The following is a 21,462-nucleotide window of genomic DNA, read 5'->3' as shown; positions in this document are numbered from 1 at the left end:
CACTGTGGGGTGTGGAGAAAGACTTGATGTATGCACGACCCCTTCAAGCACAAACCTTTGTTCTTCAGAACCGACAGAGTAATGTTCACCATGTAGGGAGAGAGAGGTTCTCCAAGCATTCCAAAATAGACTACTTGTAAGGTCATAGAGGATTAATTCCTCGCAATTCAGAAAAAGCTAGTAGGAACATAAAACATTTAGCTGTGATTTCTTCGGCCTACTTTATTTCAATCAGATTTAGGTTCAACTTGCTAGACCCTGCTCAGTAGCTGGGTTATTTATTTATTTTAAATAAAAGTTACCATAGGTGAATCCAGGGGCCCAGATGGGTTTTCTGCGCCTAGTGGGATTAAAAAAAACCCTTGACCTGCACCATCCCCTTATAATTCCAATGTCGTTTGCCATGTAATTCTGGGGGATGGGGAGACACTGGCTGAGAACCCCCTTCAGGCATGTAGAAGTAGTTGCAAAGATTGCATTGATGTTTTAGAATTCAAGTTGTTGAAAAAATTATCACAGGTTTTTTTAATGTGAGTTTTAAATGATGTTCAATACTGATGGCATTTTTATTTATCTATTTATTCAAAACATTATTTTCTAATATGCACATGCTGGGCAGAAGGCAGCAGGCTGTCACATAACTTTTCTGATGCTGCCAACATGATCGTCAAAATCATGCAAATCAGACATGTTCAAAAAATGCACATAAAGCCATCCTAAATTGTTATGCTCAAAGTAATTACAGACAAAGGTTTTCAGCATTGATTCACAGTGCTGCAGTTAAAATAAAATGACATACTGCTACTGATTTTCACACCTATTACTGTCCACCTTCTGGTATTTGGCATTCCTATCGTATTGTACCATGGTTACCTTCCTTAAGCATTTGCTTCCTTTCTCTTTTAGTAAAAGAGGATTGTGAAGCTCCAGGTTTCTGTGAGCCCCCTAGTAAGCATTCCCCTGTCCGCATCATTGGTGGGCCCACTGAAACACAGTTCTTCTTGCTCTGCTGGGTGATCATCACCCCCTATCCCCAATCCAACAGGGACAAAGGTGGTGCTGAGGAAGAGGAGAAGCAGCTGCTACATTTGCAGCTCGTACAATAGCTTTTTTTAGATATGCTGAGCAGCTACCATTGCTCTTCTGTCTCTTCCTTCACCCAGGAACTTGCCATCCAGAGACGTCTCCAGCTCCTATCCTGGTCATTCTTCCTTTGCTCTCTGAGAATGGTGCTGTCCTGTATGAATTCTGGAGCATGCACAGAAAACTAAACAAATCAATGGAAGCCAGCTGTATTTTGAGGGGCTCTGGTTGAGGTTGGGCCCTTTGCTGGGCAAGAGCTGTGGCCAACTGTAATGGCCCCCGATACTGACTTTGGGGTTGGCACAGAGGACAAAAACCATACCATATTTTGCTAGAAATCAGATACAGGATAAAAGATCACAGTATTTTTTTTTTCTTGGAAAAGCTGCAGAAGTGTATTGCAAAATTGGGCAAATGTATTCCAAAAGATTCAGATGGGAAATTACAGGAAATTTGCTTTTTATTGTTTATATTGTGACTAGGTCTCCCTGATAACCTTGTGTCTGTGACCACTGCATTGCATCTGATCTTAGAAGCTAATCGCACTGAGCTTTTGGTGGCTCATGGAATAACCTTGTTTGACACAGTAGCTTATTGATCATTTTACACCTGCCATGATGTGCATATTAAAGGAGGAGAGAGAGCTAAACTGCTGCCAAATGGAAGATCAATTTACAAACCTCTTTATATCCACATTATAAAGAACACACAGTACAAAGCTTTGAAACGCAGTCAAGAAGGGTGTTTTGTCAGTGTGCTGCATAGTTCTGTTTTTAATTTTGTTGTTATACATGCTGTTTTTTTTAAAAAAATAAGCTTTTGCACTTCCTTACATATTTAATATTTTCTTCTTAAAATATTCTTTTTGTTCTAATTTCTGCTTACGATGATAGCTGTATGAGCAGTACTAGATAGATAGATATTTTCTCCTTTCTGCTTGCAATGACACATCAGTCACACAGCTATGCTGAAATTACTAATGTAATTGTGGTCCCTGTCACAGAGAATAAATTAGTTAAATCTCTGATCTGTGACTCTCAAAACCTAATCTGAAAGCTTGTTTATCTGGAAGTGTGCTCCCCTTGAGTGGCACTTGCTTCCAAAAGAATTATCTCTGTTTACGATTACAGTCTCAGGATTAAGAGGTCCACACTATTCACGTGACAGACCAGTTATTGAAGCTTTTATCAAATGGTGGCTATTAAGCACAAGATTGTCTGTTAATTAGCAGAAAGAGATTCCTGTAAAATTAGATCACCACCATATGAATGGATTAAGAAGTTGTCTGAAACCATCCTAAAAACTGCAGTTTATGACACTGTTAATTACCATAACCTGTAAAAAAATGCCATTGAAGAAAGCATCACTGTTTATTTTACTTATTTAATTCTCTAATATCACATACTCTGTGCTGCCCACATGCAACATCTACATGGATGTCTGAATTCACATGACTACTTCTTCCATGCTACCATAATCTTCTGAAAGTCCAAGGATAGGTCTAAATCCTAATCTGTTGCTTAGGTCCAGGTCAATTGTAGCCACCAGCCCATGGCTGTTATGGAAAAAGTCACTGACCATGGTGATCACAGGGAATGACATTTTCACTCAGCATCCCAAGTATCATTCCAACCAAATGAAGCATTAGCATACTTAAACCTTTGCTAGTCTCTTATCCAAACTCATGAATTTCTTGAGTTTCCATGAATTTCTTGTTTATTCTGAGTAGATTCCCCTAAATTCATCTTCTTTAGGTGAAATGCAGTAGACCCTCCAGTACAAGACGCACAGCGCAAGCGAGAAGCAACAATGCTTCACTAGCAGCTGGCATTAGTACTTCCTATGTGTTTCAGTAGTGATGCACAGATCCCACACCATTATATTAAACCTTAGTGGAAAAATTCTTTGATGATCCACCTAATAAGAATCATTCATATCTTTCGCAAAATTTCACATTCAACAACATTTGGTGACATTTCTTCTCAAGTTTAGTTAAGCTATGGATAATTTGATAAATATGTGTACACCTTTTAAAATTATTGTAGGTAACTGACTAAGCTATAGAACATTATATTTGGTGAGGCTTTTTTGCTCCTTTAGATGGTTCGTTTCTTTCCTCCTTTTTACTCCTTCCGCTCATCCATCTAAGCAGTAAAAACCTTAGCAAAATAAGACCCACTAGGATATTTAGGGCTGTAGAGGTAGCCTCAAATGTAATCTATGTGGATAGACTGTTGCCCAACAGGTACAAGAATGTCTCCTCAGATAGGGCTGTTGCTACTGAACCTGACAATACTCCATCCTCTATACAAGCATCTAAGGAAAGCAACCTTTAACTTATTGCTTCAGCAGAAAGAGAATTGTGAGGCAGTTTCTTTGCAAGAATCTCATCATTGTTAGGTTATCCCTGAAGAGTAAAGGGAAGGATGTGTCTTCCAGGTCCCTTGTCTTTTGCTTACAGAACTTTCTAGGAAAATATTTCCTTCTTTATGTCAGAGGTTCCTCTGAATCCTCTTGTAAAAGGGCATAACATTTGCAAAAAAATTGTATCGCTCGACCTGTTTCAGAAAGAGTAAAGTCCTTCTTGAGGCAAACTGGATCCCATAGGGTTGCCAGGTCTCACCTGGACACTAGTGGTGGATAGCAGGTTGGGAAACCCCTGGAGATTTGTGGGTTGAGCCTGGGGAGGACAGGGACTTCAGTGGGTTACAATGTCCCAAGAAACCATTTTCTCTAGGGGAACTGATCTCTGTAGTGTGGAGATGAGCTGTAATTGTGGGGGATCCCCAAGTCTCACCTGGAGGCTGGCATCCCTAGATGACATACTGGAAACTTATATAGCTGTGAAGTGCTCTGGGAACAACAAGCTTTGCTGAACACAGTAAGTAGGATTCAAGCCAGAGAATCCAATAGGAAATACTCACCTCATGTCCCTAATCTTCTGCATTCTTTCTAGAGAACTGATCTACCTCCCTTCCCCAGATACGACATATAAAAACAGCAAGAAGGAACAGAGGAATCTGACTGCCTTCAGTACTACTCAGGAGTAGACTAGCATAGAGTTCGCAGGACAACTGGCTGCAAAGTGCTGACAGTGTAAAGTTATGTAATGGTGGGATGAGGGAAGCCAGGCTGCCCCCCCCCCCCATACATACACATTAGTTTGCCAACTAGCTGGGGGGGGGAGTTCTTTCCCTTAATACATGTTTAATGTATGGAAATGGGCACTTGAAATTTATAGAGCATAGAAGTAAGTCACATCACCTGGTGTTCACTGCAGATCGAACAGATACTGAAGTGACAGCAAGAGACACCAGTCTAAAAGCTGACAACCCCCCACACACAGAAAGTGAGAAAACGGCCTTGACACTGCAGTACTCTCAGAGACTTCAACAGTGGACAGTGCCACATGGCTGCTACCTATACCTCCCCTGGAGCAGAACCTACAATCTGACTGAAGAAAATCTCTTTTAAGGAGTCCTGACAAACTGGAAACAGCTGCTGCAGGGCAAGCCCACACAATGCCCATTACCATGGCCTTTCATCTGGTTTGATACCTGACCTGACAGTCCTCTTTGTAGCTGTTCTCTTCTCTCTCTGGCACCAGCTAGACATCAGAAATCTGTCACTGGAGCAGTCAGAGCCTCAGAGGCCTATCCCCAGTGGCTCAGCAGGGGGCCTCTCAAATGCAGGCTTTAGCCATAGACACCCTGTTGCATAGCAAGGATGTTTTGCAGAGGCCCAGGACCAGGAGATGCTCCCTGCACTTGGAGCAATCTGAGCACCCTGCACATTGTGCACTGACAGCATATTTGAGCAGGAAACTGGAATAGTGGGAGAAAGCAGGACCTGCCATGTGCACGGAAGAAGAGAGGGAAACACAAGGAGCAATTAGCAGAAGGAGGATTGGCAAGGGAGTGTGCCTCTTCATTGAGGGGGGAAGCCAATGAATTCTGCATGCCATGAACACAGAGACCGATTTCACATAAGCGTTTACCCCACGCTCGCTGTTATGTTTCCCCTGCCTCTTCTGTTCAATTTCCCACCAGTAGACGCGTGGCCACATTTTGACCCGCAGAATCGCCCGATTTGCCCCACGTCTTGTTGATCCTTGTTTTCTGAGAAGTTTCCAATTTGCCCCGGGGAGAAGACAAAATGCACACACTCCTTTTCCACACCCACTCGCCCACGTTCCATCTGCCCCTCCCCATGGTGGCTCAAGTTTCCAGGATTTTTTTTAAAAAAAACATTCTTTCTTACGTTATACTGAACTGATGAGGCAGCGAAATATAAGCCCCCACCATCACTTTATGCATATTATCCACATTTGTTGCAGTGGTCATTTCTGCAATTGTTTATAACACAGAGTATACATTTTTCTTAGTTTCTGGAAAAGCATCCTCCGTGCATCAAAAAAGTACTCTGCAAGGGGAGTAGCATGCTGGATTGGAGGAAAGAGTAGGGTTGTTTCAAGAGGGCTGGCACTTTTCTTTTTTGGGCTGTAGACTTCCTAAGTTGATTTTGTAATGCGTGGAAAATAAAAAGGGCTGCCACTTGTCGTGGTGGCTTACTCTTTTTTTAATAACCCCCCCTCACGTTACAATGAAATAATGAGGCAGTGAAATATAAGCCCTCTGAATTGTCTCATGAATAGTTTCCAACATTGCTCCAATATCCATTTGTTGGGCCATTGATTATATTATTTCAGAGCATTTGTAAGTGATTTCCAAGATAGGGTGCCATAGCAGTAAATACTGCATCCACCATTTTCTGCCTGGAAGCCAGCTGGCAATGCGCCTGGCATTTTGATGCCGGATAAGAGAATCTACCAATCACAGCAGACTAGTGGCCACCATGTTGACCAATCAGTTTGCAGAAAGAGTCATGGGAAAAATTGAATGGGAAGGAAGGAGGGAGGGGCTAGGAGGGCTAAGAGAGGGGAATGGGAGGGGGAAACAGCAGGAAACCCCACTGAAGCTGGTAATGTTAAATTAAATATGCGGGGCAGATGACGAATAGCTGTGGGCCAAAACCTCCAATGGAAAATTGAACGAAATAATCCGGGGCAATCTTTAGACGACAGCCCTGCACAGAATGAGAGGCAAGTGGCATGTGAGAAATCGGTAAGAGTGGTTTTCTAAATTTCCCTTCTCACTTCTTCTATGATTGGCATCCTACTGGTTGCCCTTTTATGTATTTTTATTGGAAATCTGTTACTCCGTGTTCAGACATGTTGCATTCCCTCACTTCTGGAGACAAGACATCACTTGTTCTCCTGCCATCATACCAAGCTTTGGAACTGCTACATTTGATTCAAGAAATCCTCTGAATGAGGTCTGGGTTTTTCCCATGGGAAATGAGGAATTTCCTTTTGAGTTCTAAAGAAGAAATCTTGAGTGGGAAAGCCGCGCTTTGAGCGATTTATCCCCTGCCGTGTGGCAGGGGCCTATAATGACTTCTTCCAGGGATTTGTACATTTCCTGACCCTAGAGATCCATATGGACTCTAAAAAAAAAAAAGGGCTGCAGCCCAATGCCATTTACTTGCAAGTAAAATCCAAGACTCTCTGATTGTACAACACATGCATACTCCAGATGTTCAGAAGAAGTGAGCAGTGACTCATGAAAGCTCATGCCCATATTTTGTTAGTCTTTAAGGTGCTACTGGACTCTTGCTCTTTTCCTCTGGAGTTGAATAGGGCTTTCCTCACAAGAAAGTCTGCATAGGTTTAAGGCAGTGCAGCTGGATCCTGCAAGTGTTTGCTCTGAAGGAAGCTTGAGTTTAATGGGGCTTACTCCAAAGTCTGCAAGGTTGATCCTGTGCAGTAATCCACTGTGCATGACTCACATGTATGATCCTGTAAGACATGTTTTGTCAAGGCTATTGATCCCAACGTGGGTTGTACTGACCCTTTACCAGTTCTACTCCGACTCTGCTGGGTACAGTAATGTCTCTGTTAACTCTAAAGTTTTACAGCTGAAGCAAAGGAATCAAAAATTATCCAAGCCCACAAGCCTTACCAAAGGAAGAGGAAGACATCACATGTTTGGTGTGGTTAACATGTATAATACCAAATATATGAAATGTTGGTTTATAGTCTTGATTCACACTTTATAAAATTTCGTTCATGAGCTATCTGTTGAAACTGAAGTCCCTTCATATGACTAAGAAATTTGCAACCACAGAGGAAATAAGGAGGACAAACATACATTGGGACTCCAAGATTAGTATGTTGTTACTACTAGTTAAATTTAGTTTTAAGGTACAGCAATACAATGCTTTATGGTTGGTTAGAGAAAGGCATATAGCTAAAATAATAGACAGTTGAACTTCATATTAGGGGATGCAAGTGTAAGGACATGTGAGGACTTGCAGGGGTGTGGCATCCATTTCCCCCTCCTCCACTAGTTTCTCTTCCCTTTTCTAAAATCACACAAAACCTCTCCCCTTTTCCTGCTTCCTTTTTTTCTTCCCAACCAACAGCCAACCTGTGTTTATCTGCCCCCCCTCAACTTTACTTCCTTCCCTCCCCCATCATCTTCTATGATCCAGTTACATGGTGCCAGCTGCTGGTTGTGTGGAGGGAAATCTTGCAGGGAGCACCTTACTTTCCCAGTATCTCACACTATTTACTCTTTCTCTCCCCCTTACAACCCCCATGTCCTCTCATTTCCTTGGCTCCTTGCTTCCTTCCCATCTACCAACCAACATGTCTTTTTATCTGCTGCTCATCTTCAGACATCTATATATATATTTATTTCACTGATACCTCACCTTTTTCCACAATGGGGACCCAAAGCAGCTTACATCATTCCACCATTTTATCCTCACAACTGTGTGAGGTCAGTTAGGCTGAGAATGTATAACTGGCCCAAGATCACACAGTGAGTTTCCATGGCACAGTGGTGACTCGAACCTGGGTCTCCAGATCTTGGACTGAAACTCTAAGTACTACACAGCACTGACTTCTCTGCAGTGACTGCTGTTGAACTGTAGCAAGCAGCTGGCCCTGTGTGAGTCATGCAATTCACCCTGTGGTTGCTGCAGGTCCTAGACTCAATGAGCCCTCCCACAAAGGCTAAAACTGCCCTGGAAAGGGTGCTGTCTCGTCCCCCTGCCTTTTACTGACAGAAAGCAAGGCTGGAAGTCTGGCAATAATGTTGTGTCACTGAGGGTGTTTCCTAAAGCTACAGGTGCTGCTTCTCTTATTTGGTTTTTTTTTAAAAAAAAACCCAGCTATTATTCATTTGTTCTTTAGATTTCCAAGTTTTCTGCAAACCTGAGCCTTTTTCAGGTTTTTAGAAAGAGCTGTCGTTTTGTTCATCAGTCTCTGGATATATGTATCCACAGATTCGATCGCACTGAGAATCAGGCATATTAAAAAGTAAATATAGTGAATATTAGGGGCCTAGTAAAAGTCAAGTAAATATAGCCAATTAAAATTATTCATTTGTTATTGAATTATTGAGCGGTGGCTCAAGTGGTTAAGACGCTGAACTGCAGGCTGTGGAAGGTCAGTAGCTCAGCAGTTCGAGACCCGGGTGCCGCATGACGGAGTGAGCTCCCATCTCTAGTTCCAGCTCCTGCCAACCTAGCAGTTCGAAAGCAAGAAATTGCAAGTAGATAAATAGGTACCACTTCGGTGTGAAGGTAACAGCGTTCCGTGCGCCTTGGTGTTTAGTCATGCCGGCCACATGACCACGGAAACGTCTTTGGACAGCGCTGGCTCTTCGGCTTTGAAACGGAGATTAGCACCGCAACCCTAGAGTCGGATTCGACTGGCTTTCGAGCAAGGGAACCTTTACCTTTACCTTTTTACAGCAAGGAAAGGAAGATGATCTGCCTTCAAATGTTAGACATAAGAATTTTTTAATTACTGTCCATGTTAATAAATTGTATGCAAATGTAAGATAATGCCCTCTTTTTCTTAATGGCATATCCTTTTGGGTAGATAAAGGATTTTCTGTCTTTAGTTCAAAGACCTAGTGTCAAATACTGTTCAAGAAATATTTTTCATTTCAGTAATTACAGCAACTTTCACAGGACTATGGACAATATGATGAATACATCTGACGGTGAGTTCAAACGAGGTAATGTGCAACAAGATCAGCTCCTCACTCCTAATGCTTGGGGCAGTGTCAACAGGCTTGCGGTAAATTTCTGCTCCTAAACTCTTGCATTCCAACAGTAACCACTCTTCTGCCCACTAAGAAACTCTAAACTGTGAATGATCTGCCTCAACCAGTCTGCCTCAATCCAGAGAGAAATGTAAACATGAGGGAAGAAAACCATAACCTTGGCTCTTCCTTGTAGAATGCTCCTTTTAACTGCATAATGAGCAATTACCCTCCTATCATCTGTTGGGATGCAGAAATGTCTGCTGGCGAGAGGAAAAGGGAGCTCTCCAGAGAGATCTTGAGTCTAGCCTGCCTCTGACAGGCCGAAGTGGACCATTTACCATAGTAGAATGTCACCAGATATATAAGAAAGATAACTGTATCCTCCCCCCCCCCCCATTTTTTCTGTAAAGGTGAAAAAAATGGCAAAGCAAGAAACGGTATTCTGCTAACACAAAAATGTCACTTGCAGGAAAAGGAAAGATCATTTCTAGAGGTAAAAACAGAACCTTTGATGAATGAGGGCCTACTGTAAGGACTAATCACTCTCAGGGCCCACATAAAATGAACATCTTTTAACCCCTTAGACTTGGGGATGTGAATGAGCAGGTAAACTAGGGGAGCAGCATTGCCGTTCTAAGCAGCATTGCCCCCAAGTCAGTTGGCTTAGGAGCAATGTTCCCTCTAATTTTCCCCCCTACTAAGCAGAGCAGTTCCCATCCTAAACAGAATATAACTGCTGTAATCCTAAAATGGGCTATGGGCAGTGCAAGACCCTGTGCGGCTCCAGACTGCTGCTGAGCGGGGCTTCCTATGTTAAAGAGCAGCCGCTCACACGCACAGCTCAGAGCGAACATTGCACAGGAGGGTGTTACTCTGCTTAGAATGACACTGCTGGAGTCATCTTGTCTTGCCGTCTCCTCCTCTGGCACTCAAGAGATCTCTGGGGTTCTGAATCAATTTTTCTTTTTGTCCTATCTCATCCTTTTCCTAGCTGTGATAGCAGATTTGATTTTATGAGGTTATTTCCCCTTTGCATACATTCCCATCCAATTGTGCCACAAATACAAAGTTCTAGTTTTACAGTGCATCTATGATTAAATAGTTAATTTTGAATGGCACTTCAGGGTATAGCTGTTAAAATGGAGCACATCTGCAAAAACAACTTTAGACAAAGGCAGGCTGAAAGAATATGGCAATACAAATCTCTAACAAGTCCCACAGTTCTAATACACAATTGTATAACATACAGGACAAAGGGTGGGAGATGCAAACACATTACAAGCCCTATGTTTAAATTTTCCATTTTATTTAAGAGGCATCACAGTTCTTCTAATCACTCATCAGCACAAAATGATAGATGAGAGCTGAGCTTTGTAATTATCCTACTGCTTTAGGTTTATGGATCTAGTTCTAGTAAATAAACGAGATGTGTTGGGAAACATTAGACATCTGTTATATAGCATCCTCTCGGATAAACAGCCAAGCTCAATTCTACCATGTGGTAGACTGCTACCTAGTCAGAAATTGGAGCCAGCTGGGACAGACCAAAATAAAATACAAAAGAACCTAATGTTTAATATCGGAGACCTGTCATTCTAAAGGACAGTCTCTGTTTCATTTTTTCCTGGGTTCTCCCTCCCTAGTTGTACAATTTAGTGTAGAGTATAAGGGTGCAAGACACAAAATACTGCAGGAGCAACCAGGATGGGGGGGGAGGGGCAAACTGTCGGGGCCCCTCAAGGCTGAGCCCCCCCCCCCTTCCCAAGGTACTGGTTCGTATTGCCTAAGGTTAGAGAATAAGCAAGGTTGTGTCTATCTGAATTTTCACATTTAACCTGCAGGGAAGTGTCTTATAAAATAAAATAAGAAGCCTATTTGTCTGTCTAGTGAATCAGCATTCATAGTTATTGTCATAGTCTGTATGACAGTCTGCACCATGAGGGAGGGAAGGTGAGCCAAAACAGGATCTATAGCATCCTTTTTACTTCTCTCCTCTAGTGGTCTTTGCTGCTGCCACCAGGTGGAAGGCTTTCCCCCTCTTCTTAGCTGCCGATACCTAACAGGCTTTTCATTATAACTTTATAGGTTTCTGACAGAGCCCATCCCAAATCACAACCACCAGACAGAGTGGATAGCTTTAGACTTTGGGTGGTTAGCAAAGCTTCAGTGACTGAGCTACTTACTCAAGTTTTTAAAAGCATCAATAATATACACAAAAATAGTTATTAAGCAGCATATACAAAACCATAAGTGCATTCTGGATAAGAACGTAACAAGGGGGAATACATCCAGCTAAGCCTAACTAAACTGGTAGACTTTAAAAGTTTCTTTTAGCGCAGCCTGGTTCCCTGCTTTTAGTTCAACCTGGTTCCCTTCTCCTTGATCTTCTTGCAACAGCCAAGTTCTTAACAAAGGCTTCTTGGCCTCTAGTTCCCCTTGGTTATACAGTTTAGATCTTGATTGGTCAGATTTTGAGCAATCCATAAGGCCATGCCTAAATTTAAGTTCTCAAAAACTGTATTTTTAATTTTTATTTCTCCAGACTCAAGATACCTTCGTATTATTATTTTGATTTCCTAGGCTAAACTCATGAACCCTCTGCTTTAAACTGATCAGTCCGCCCCCAAAGCTGACCATTATAACAAGAACCAAAGACAAATGGGTGAAAACAGTCCCATTTCCTCATCTCTATGAATGAAATTATCATCATTAAATATTACGCATTCAACAATAAAATATATTTATACATATGTTGATATTCCGTGTATCAAAATACATTATATTGCCTACTGATATTCTGGGGATGCAGGAGGAAATTAGGAAGGCCCCAAGACAGTGTTTTGCTTTGGAGCATTGGTTACCTCTCTGTGGCCCTGACAGCATCTTCCCTGGTGCCTTCAGGAGATCCCATGATCACTGGTATCCTGCTCCATCTTCTCTGAGTTATCAGCACACAGAAAACAGTCTACTAATGTGAGTCAGTTTAGGGGGGGGGCAATCTGCAGAAAATACAGCCTGTGAAGCAGCCTCCTACATCTTTGGCATTGGTTCTTCTTATATTTGCCTAGTTAAATTTTTATTGACTTCTCTTAGATTTTATCAGGCTTTATCAGGTTTTATTAGGTTAGGGAAGAATTTGGAGTTTTACTGCTGTATGATGTTTTATTTACTTATTGTAAGCTGCCTTGGGGAAAGAGGAGGGCATAAATGTTTAAATAAATAGATATACATACATATAGATAGTTGATAGAAAATAGATGACAGACAGACAGACAGAAATTTGGCAGGCTGGTGGTAGGGCTTTATCTGCCTTCAGTTTGGGCCAAAATTCCCTTGATTGAAGAAAGCGGAAGTGGAAGCCCCAGATTCTTTTGGTTCCTTCCTTTTCCTTACCTGCAAAGGAGGGTAGGTTCTGTATTGTTAATTTACTGGACACATTGAGGCTCAACAAAACATAAAACTGTAGTTTATTTTATATTTGGCTTGTTTGTGAACACAGGATTGAGGTTGCACATAATGACTCAAAATCCAATTTGCTTCAACAAGTGCTAGGTTCTTTACCTTTGCTCTGGTCAGATGTCTGTGTAGACAGGGAGTGTATGAAGGTGGCATCAGGGAACAAACCAAGATGTCCACAAAAACATTGATTAAAACAGTGTGTAAAATAAACCAACTTTAAATTATGGTTTCAGATCCTAGTTTGATGGATCTCAACTAATCATAGTTAATAGAGTGGCCCTAATTTGGACATTTATGCAAAACCACTGATTCATTAAATGGTAGTTAGTGTTTAATTAAACAACCGTTCTTTGTAATGTCTGAACCAAGCCAGTTACAATCCAGAAAAACAGGTTGCTTACCTGTAACTGATGATCTTTGAGTGGTCATCTGTGCATTCACACCCATGGGATTCAGTGTGCACGCGCTGGATCAATTGGTGCTGTAGCAAGCTCTTTTAACGGATTTTCGCGCCCAGTCCCTCGGGCATGCACAGGAACCCCACCGCGCATGCCCAGAGGGGTGGGCGCGGACATCCCGCCAGTTCCTTCAAATCGCCGCAAATCAACCCCTATTAGAAATGTAGAAGCTGACAGCAGTGGGGAAGGAGGGCGGGTGGTGTGAATGCACAGATGACCACTTGAAGATCATCAGTTACAGGTAAGCAACCTGTTTATCTTCGACGTGGTCTCTGTGCTTCACACCCATGGGAGATTAGTGAGCAGTAGCCTACCTGGAGGGAAGGTGCTGGCAGGTCTTTTACTGCATAGCCGAAGATAGAATGTGATGTGCCATGGTGGTATTGATGTTCGCACGGACGTCTAGGGCATAGTGCCTGATGAAGGTATTAGGCATGGCCCACGTAGCGGCTTTGCAAATGTCCGTCACTGGCACTCTCTGGAGGAAGGCAGTGGAAGTCGCAACAGCCCTGGTAGAATGAGCCCTGATAGGGCCAGGCAATGGCTGTTTGGTGATCTGGTAACACAGACGGATGAGACCCACAATCCACTTTGACAGGTGCTGGGCCATGATGCGAGTGCCCAGTCGTGCTGATGCATAAGAGATGAACAGTTGTGAATCTCGTCTAGTCGGGCGTGTCCTATTGAGATAGAACAGGAGAGCCCGCTTTACATCCAAGGTGTGGAGTACTTTGTCTTCCGCTGATGTTGGATTTGGGAAGAAATCAGGGAGGAAGACCTCCGCCTGCAAGTGGAACTCTGACACCACCTTTGGCAGGAAGGAGATGTCTGGGACGAGGTGGACTCCATCTGGCAAAAATGACAGGAAAGGTGTATCATGCCAGAAAGCCAATATTTCTCCCACTCGTCTAGCCGAGGTGACAGCAATTAAAAAGGCCGTTTTCCATGCTAGAAGTTTGAGGTCACATGTTGCGAGCAGCTCAAAGGGCCTCCTCGTGAGCTGGCAGAGAACTAGGGGAAGGTCCCAGGGAGCGACTGGAGTCTTGACAGGAGGGTAGAGATGCAATAAACCTTTTAAAAAACGTTTTGAAATTGGATGTGAAAACAAAGTACATCTGTCAACGGGAACATGGTAGGCTGAAAGAGCGGCGAAATAAACTCTCAACAAAGAGTGGGAAAGTCCCGAGTCAGCTAGGGAGAGGAGGAATTCGAAAACTCGTTCAAGCTCTGCTGAGGCAGCTCGAGGGGCGTCATCACCAAGGGAAGAACAGAACCTCCGCCATTTATAATCATACGACCTCTGCGTAGTAGGTTTCCTGGAATTCAACAGGACGTTCGTTACGCGGGTGGAGAAGCTGGTGATGTTATTCTCCATGCCGTCAGTTTCAATTGTGGTATGTCGTGATGTAAGAGAGGGGAGTCGGAGAGGAGAAGGAGGTCATGAGCCAGAGGGAATTGATGGTATATCCCTTCTGATAACTCAAGGACTGTTGAAAACCAAGGTTGTCTCGGCCACCATGGTGTTAGTAAGATGCAGTCTGTGCTGTCTCTGAGTATTTTGTAGACCACTCTCAAACAGAAAGTCCCATGGAGTGTGCACCCCATCCTGTCAGGGAAGCATCCGTCGTTATGGTGACTTCGGGTGACGGAGGGTGGAAGGGCGCTCCCTGGAGGATATTCAAAGGGACAGTCCACCGAAGTAATGAGTCCTGTATACTGGGAAGAGGGGACAGGATGACAGTGTGTGCGTTTTTGGACGGGTCGTAGTTGCAGATAAACCAGAGCTGTAATGGGCGCATTTTGAGTCTGGCAAAGACGAGAACTGACGTAGTTGCAGCCATCAGGCTGAGCAGCCTCTGAATTTGGAAGGCCGTGACTGAGGGTTGGGTATGGACGACGGTGGCTAAGGAAATAATATCTGTTGCCCTGTCATGGGGCAGGTAAGCCATGTATGTTGTCGAATCCAGTATTGCGCCGACGTACTGTATTCGTTGAGACTTTTGCTGATTGACTCGTAGGCCCAGATTGTCCAATAGCGCCAGAGTCTCTTTGACGTTTGAGACCAGGGCAGTCTTGGAAGGCACTAACAGAAGTGTTTATATATGGGTAGATGGAAATACCTCGGAGACGGAGGAAAGCTGCAACCACAATCATAGTCTTTGTGAAGACCCTTGGGGCGCTGGACAATCGTAGGTATTGGCAGTGTAAGGGGTGGATAGTAAGGTGGAAATATGCGTCTTGGAGGTCGAGGGTGGCCATCCAGACGTGTCTGCAAAGCAGTGGCATGATCTGTTGTAGGGACACCATGCGAAAGCAGTGGTAGGTCACAAAATGATTCAGTTCCCTTAGATCTAATATGGGTCGAACGCCTCCCGTCCCTTGGAGGTGTGGTGGTACGTGTTCGATGGCTCCCTTCTGCAGAAGGACGGACACCTCCTCGAGGAGAGGTGGGGAAGGGGGAGTGGAGACGATGATGGGGGTATTGGGTTCTGGTGGAACTGAATTTTGTAGCCTCAGGACAGTATGGACAGTACCCACTCGTCCGAGGTGATGTGACGCCAATTTTGAAGAAAGGGTGACAGACGGGTTTGAGCTGACTTGGTGACAGGGAAGTCAAAAACCCTGTTTGGAGGGTTTAGACTGTTTGGTGCGGAAAGCTTGTTGTCCGGAACCAAATTTTGGTTTCTGGAAGGCGGGCTTTTGGCCTCCCAAAGACATTCTTGGTCTCCATCGTGTCTCTGGAGACTGATGAGTTGGGGTAAGCCTCTGCCAGGACCTCGACTAGGTGCGTGGACGGCATGGTTGTCTTGCAGAGGATGAGACTCCTAGAGCTCAAGACGCTTTTATGCTTTTATCTAACTCCTATAGAGTAGAATCCGTAGTGGCATTGAAAAGCCCCAGGCCATCGAAGGGAAGGTCTTCCACATAAGGTCTGGTATCTATTGACATATTAGTGTTGTGGAGCCAGGAATGTCTCCTGAGAGCTATTGCAGAGGCCATAGTTCTGAAAGACGCCTCGAGGACATGCTTAGTAGTCTTGAGCTGTTGTTTTGCCAACACCATGCCGTCTTTTTGTATGACTCTGGCTGCCTGAAGTTTGTCATCTGGGAGGTGGCTGAGAAGTTCTGAGAACCGTTCCCAGAGAGTATATTGATATCGGTTCATACAGGCCAAGTAATTAGTGGCCTTGACTCCTAACGCTCTCATGGAGTAGAAGAGCCTGCCAAAGGCATCTAATTTCTTACCTTCCTTGTCAGAAGGTGCGGAATGAGTCCTCTTGGATTTGGCGGAAGATGTTATCACCATAGAGATAGGCTGAGGGTGCGAGAAGAGGAATTCGGCATCTGCCTCTTGGACCCTGTACATGTGGTCCAGTCATCTCGTGGACACCGGGGCACACGAAGGTTTTAGCCATGGTGTCTTTGCTGCTTGCAGAAGGACAGACGACATAGGCAATGCCAAGGTAGAAGAGGTATCAAGCTGAACTATATCATAAACCGCATCTGTTGCCTGTGGATGTTGCTGGACAACAGAGAGGCCTAAAGAGTGGGCCATTATTTTGACTAAATCCATATACGATGTAAGGTTGTCGGATGGGGATATGGGTAAGTCCTCAGCAACATCCTGATTGGGAGATTTATGGTCAGGAGAGGTATGAGCCTAAGATGCTTCCATATCCAAGTCGTCCTCCATGGAGTCAGAGGAGTTCTGGTGTGGTATTTGGACCAAAGTGTCCTCTTGACGGGCTATGGGTTTTCCTGGAATGACAGGGTTTGGAGTGACCTGAGGGTTGGGAGGATGACTTGGTTCCAAACTATGGTGGGAAGGATTGTCTGCAGGAGGACGAGACAGAGATGTCAAAGGTCTGGACTTGTGGGGCGACCTTGATCTGTGAACAGAGTGGGACAAATAGCGATCTCAATCAGAATAGCCCGCCGGAGTCAATCACGGCATGGATGGTGGATATGCCCCGTACAGGTACCACAACTGTTGTTGATCCCACGATATCGGTGGTGGAGAAGGCATGAAGACTCGGGGGGATCGACTTCTGTTCCATGGACATCTGGGAGACAAAGCAATAGCCTGTCTGTGAGAACCGTCCCTGTAGTCTCGGTCGTCGATATCGACAGATTAAACATTGAGACGTGGAGGATGACATTGCGTGCTGCGAGAAGCATGTCGGTACCAACGTGTTTCGACTTCGGGAGCCTCTGATACCATCGATGCCGACAAAGTCGAACGAGAGGGGGAAAGCTCTGCACCCATTTGGTGACTTAGAAGTTCCACCGTGTCGATATCGGAGTACGGACACTCCACTTGTTGGATGGGGGAATCCAGTAGTTGGATGGTCGGTATCGGCGGAGGGAGTTGAGCCTCCGATATCGATACTGCCATTGGAGCGGGAGGCACTATAGGGGCATCACCCAGAGCAGGTACCGCTTCCTTCCTCTTCTTTGCCGCCTTAAGGGACTTGGAGGTGCCCTTCTTTGCGGACTTGTGATCTTTACTTGTCTTAGCCTTCTTTTTGACTGGCATGGAAGTGGACAATTGTGCCTTCGATCGGCAGTCGGGCGGTCGACATCGGAGGTATGCCTCGATGCCGGAGCTGTCGATGTAGACGGTCTCTCCTCCATCACTGAGGCAGGAACAAGGGCCGATTCAAGCAGCACCACTTTAAGGCACGCAACACAGTTTTTTCGTGTTTGATTGGAGAAATGCGCACAGTGACGACAGGACTCTGGCTGGTGAGACTCTCCGAGGCACAAAATCAGAGGGTATGATGGTCAGGAGGAGCACGTTTGCTCCCGCAGCCCTTGCACTGGTTAAAAAAGCCCCACTTCTTCTCCATAAAAATAAACAGTGAAGACAAAAGAAGGGGGGGTAGCCCGAAAGACCCACTGAGGTAAGGTGGCAACCTCCCCCTCAGCAGAAAATAAAGGGTTTTTTTTGAAAGAAGAACAAAGAAAAAGAATAAACTGAGGCAAAAAATCCAAAGAGCCGTGAGGCAAAAAGCCAAGACACGCGAACCGATCGGACTGACTAAGAAAAAGGTCTTTCCAACGCGGCAGTAAGAAAGGAACTGGCGGGATGTCCGTGCTCACCCCTCTGGGCATGCGCGGTGGGGTTCCTGCGCATGCCCGAGGGACTGGGCGCGGAAATCTGTTAAAAGAGCTTGCTACAGCACTGATTGATCCAGCGCGTGCGCACTGAATCCCATGGGTGTGAAGTACAGAGACCACGTCGAAGATCTTGGCTTTTTCCTAACACACACACACACACAACCCCCCCACACACACACAAATTATCCTAATCTATCCTGTTGTGAGTACTTGTGGACATACCCATCTTCTTTATTTTTTACATTTATAGCCTCCTAAAGGTCTGTACATTGCAACAGAGAGAGAAAAAACTATGTTAAATGTTTGTCCTAATCACATTCTAATGCTTAATAAATTGTAGGAAAGATGGTTAATCAGACATAATTTATTCTGGAAGAACAAAGTTGTACATTTTTGTGTATAGCTTCTTTCAGGCAAAACTGAACACTTCCTCTACTAGAGTGGGGTTCAGAATTAAAAGGAATACCAGGCAATTGCATTTAAGCAGGAATTATAACCTCCACTGATCTCAAAAGACCAGAGGAGATTATAATTCTTGCTTCAGAAGCTGTGGCTGTATTTTACTTTTAATTCAGAAGGCCCTTCCAGAGAGAGAAAGATTTCAATCCACAAACAGTTTTACTAGGTAGTTCCAATGGTACTTCAAAGAGATTGTGCTGGGGAAAAAATGTTCTGAAGCCCATAATGCTCATATTTGCACAAAGCATTCAGAAATTAGCTTCTTATGCCAGTAACAAATATGCAGTTGAAGTCTCCAGCTGCACAAACAATGGCATTACAAACTGTGTTTTCTTTTCCTTGTTCATAATACTGATGACGTGACTAAGTTTGGGTTTCGTTTTTAACTTAAGGAGAGTGGAGGAAAGGATTCCTATCTTTCACGGACATCATTTCCCTGTCCAGACTGTGCTGCCAAGAGTTAGTTATACTCTGGCGGTGGCTAGTCGGAAAGAGATCTCAGCCAAAAAGCTACCCAAGCCAATGGTAGGTGGGTTATAACAGGCTTTGGAAGAGGCATTTGCTTTAGTCCTGGCTGAATGCAGGTGTAGGTTATAAAAAGGAAGTCAGTAGTAAGCTGCCAAGTATGAGGCTTTGTTACTCATGAGCCACAAAGGAAAATGAAGGAGGAAAAGCTAAGGGCTGGCAATGCATAGTTTCTGCAGTTGGCCATGATAGATACCCTGCCAACGCATGAACACATTCTGCATCAATGGCTTGTGTTATCACATTTTTCTCGGTGCAGGAGTTAAGGTCTCTCAAATCACTTGGACAAAGAAAATCAAGAATAGTGAATACATAGTGAATCCTTTACTAGCAGGCCTTGTAGGCTTTCATCTTCTTCACCTACATTAATTTCAGACTGAACACTCAGAGTGCCATCCTGGACTCAGATCTTTTAGCAGCTTAGCAAGTGATACAAGTTCTGTCCTAGGAATGCCAGCCTCTAGTTGGGACCTGGGGATCCCCTGGAATTATGGCTCATCTCCAGACTAGAGAGATCAGTTCCCCTGGAGAACATGGATACTTTGGAGGGTGGACTGTATGGCATCCTGCCCCACTGAGCTCCCTGTCCTCCCCAGGCTCCATCCCCAAATCTCCAGGAGTTTCCCAACTTGGTCAACCCTCCCCCCACCCCTCACCAGTGGCCAGGGGGACCTGGCAACCCTATACTGTCCAAATACAAGAAAAGGCAGAAGGCCCTTAAATGTCTTTCAGAATTAGACAATGAAGATGGGGCAATCATTCTATTACACTGGGTTCTAAGACCACTGAGCCTATTGGTGGCAGATGCTTACATCATCTGTCTTTCTGTTTCAAACTTCAATGCAGGTACAGTTTTCCTAGCTCATTTGATTAGGAGAATCTCATACAGTCTCTGTTTTTAGATAGGTTTTTCAATATATTTTAATTGTTGATTTGTTATATTGCTGTATTATGAATTTTATGATGTAACCCGCTCTGAGCCCGCTTGCAGGGAGGGCGGGATACAAATCAAATCAATCAATAAATAATTTAAGGATGGCTCTTATTTGCACTTACTTGTACTGGGGAATATTGATCCATGATCCATATGCACAGAAGCACACCTCTGCATCTTTATTATTATTTTTGTTCCACTTGTTTAGATTAGAATTTTACTGAGGCTCTGTGTTCAAAGGTCTGTGAATATACCAGGATTTCTCTAAGCAACAGCCAGAACTGGCAACAGCCAACTCTCCCCTTAATAGTAGTGAATAATATGAAGGACCCAGCAGCACCATAATATAGGAGAATGTTTCTTGCACATCAGCTTATTGTTGGGACCTGCGAGCTTCTTTAGACAACCTAAAGTCTGCCCAGGTTCCCTTGAAGGTTCATGAGATTTTACATTCATGGACCATTATCAGAGTCACATGTACACCTTTTTGTAATGACAGCCAGGGGTCATTTCCTGCAGGAGCGCACAGGAGCGGAGCTCCGGCAGTAAAGAGCCCAGGGGGTGGGCACATGCAACAAGCCCCACCCCCTGCTCCCAGCAGCCCTCAATCAGAGCAAGAAGCAGCCAGGTAAGTTGCAGAGCCCCCCCCCAGCCCCCCGGTCTAAAACAGTCCAATGGCACCTTTAAGACCAAGTTTTATTCAGGTACAAGCTCTCCCTCCTCTGCGAGGACAGATCTGCATGTCCCCCCCTGCCCCAATAGCTAGCAATCCAAAACAGTCCAGTGGAGCTTGAGCAGTGGGTGTTGCCTTCTGACAAACTTCCAGTGTGGTATATGCAAATAAGTTATGCTAATGAGTTATGCTCAGGGGTCTTTTTGTAGAAAAAGAGCTGCCGGAGCTCATTAGCATAACTCATTAGCATATGCCACACCCCCTGACATCACCGGAAGTGTGTCATAAGGCCACACCCCCTGACATCACCGGACGTGTGTCAGAAGGCCATACCCCCTGACATCACCGGAAGTGTGTCAGAAGGCAACACCCACCACTCAGGCTCCACCCCAAAAATCTCCAAGGTATTCCCAACTCAGAGCTGGCATAAGAACATAAGAGAAGCCATGTTGGATCAGGCCAGTGGCCCATCCAGTCCAACACTCTGTGTCACACATCAGCCAAAAATACCAGGTGCCCTCATGAGGTCCAGCAGTGGGGCCAGAACACCAGAAGCCCTCCCACTGCCCCCCCCCCCAAGCACCAAGAATACAGAGCATCACTTGCCTCACACTGAGAGTTCCTATTTATA

At 44.5% G+C, this 21,462-nt stretch overlaps 1 protein-coding gene across 1 annotated transcript in view; it reads right to left on the bottom strand.

The window, feature by feature from the left end:
• PRKG1 (protein kinase, cGMP-dependent, type I) overlaps positions 1–21,462 on the bottom strand; it is a 710,261-nt gene that overhangs the window by 65,353 nt on the left and 623,446 nt on the right. The gene's annotated exons all lie outside the window — the stretch shown is intronic.

Source organism: Gekko japonicus, unplaced genomic scaffold (genome assembly GCF_001447785.1).
Source record: "Gekko japonicus isolate JY-2015 unplaced genomic scaffold, Gekko_japonicus_V1.1 scaffold323, whole genome shotgun sequence".
Lineage (NCBI taxonomy): Eukaryota > Metazoa > Chordata > Lepidosauria > Squamata > Gekkonidae > Gekko > Gekko japonicus.
The sequence above is the reverse complement of the archived record's forward strand: the minus strand, read 5'-3'. Positions and strand labels throughout refer to the sequence as shown.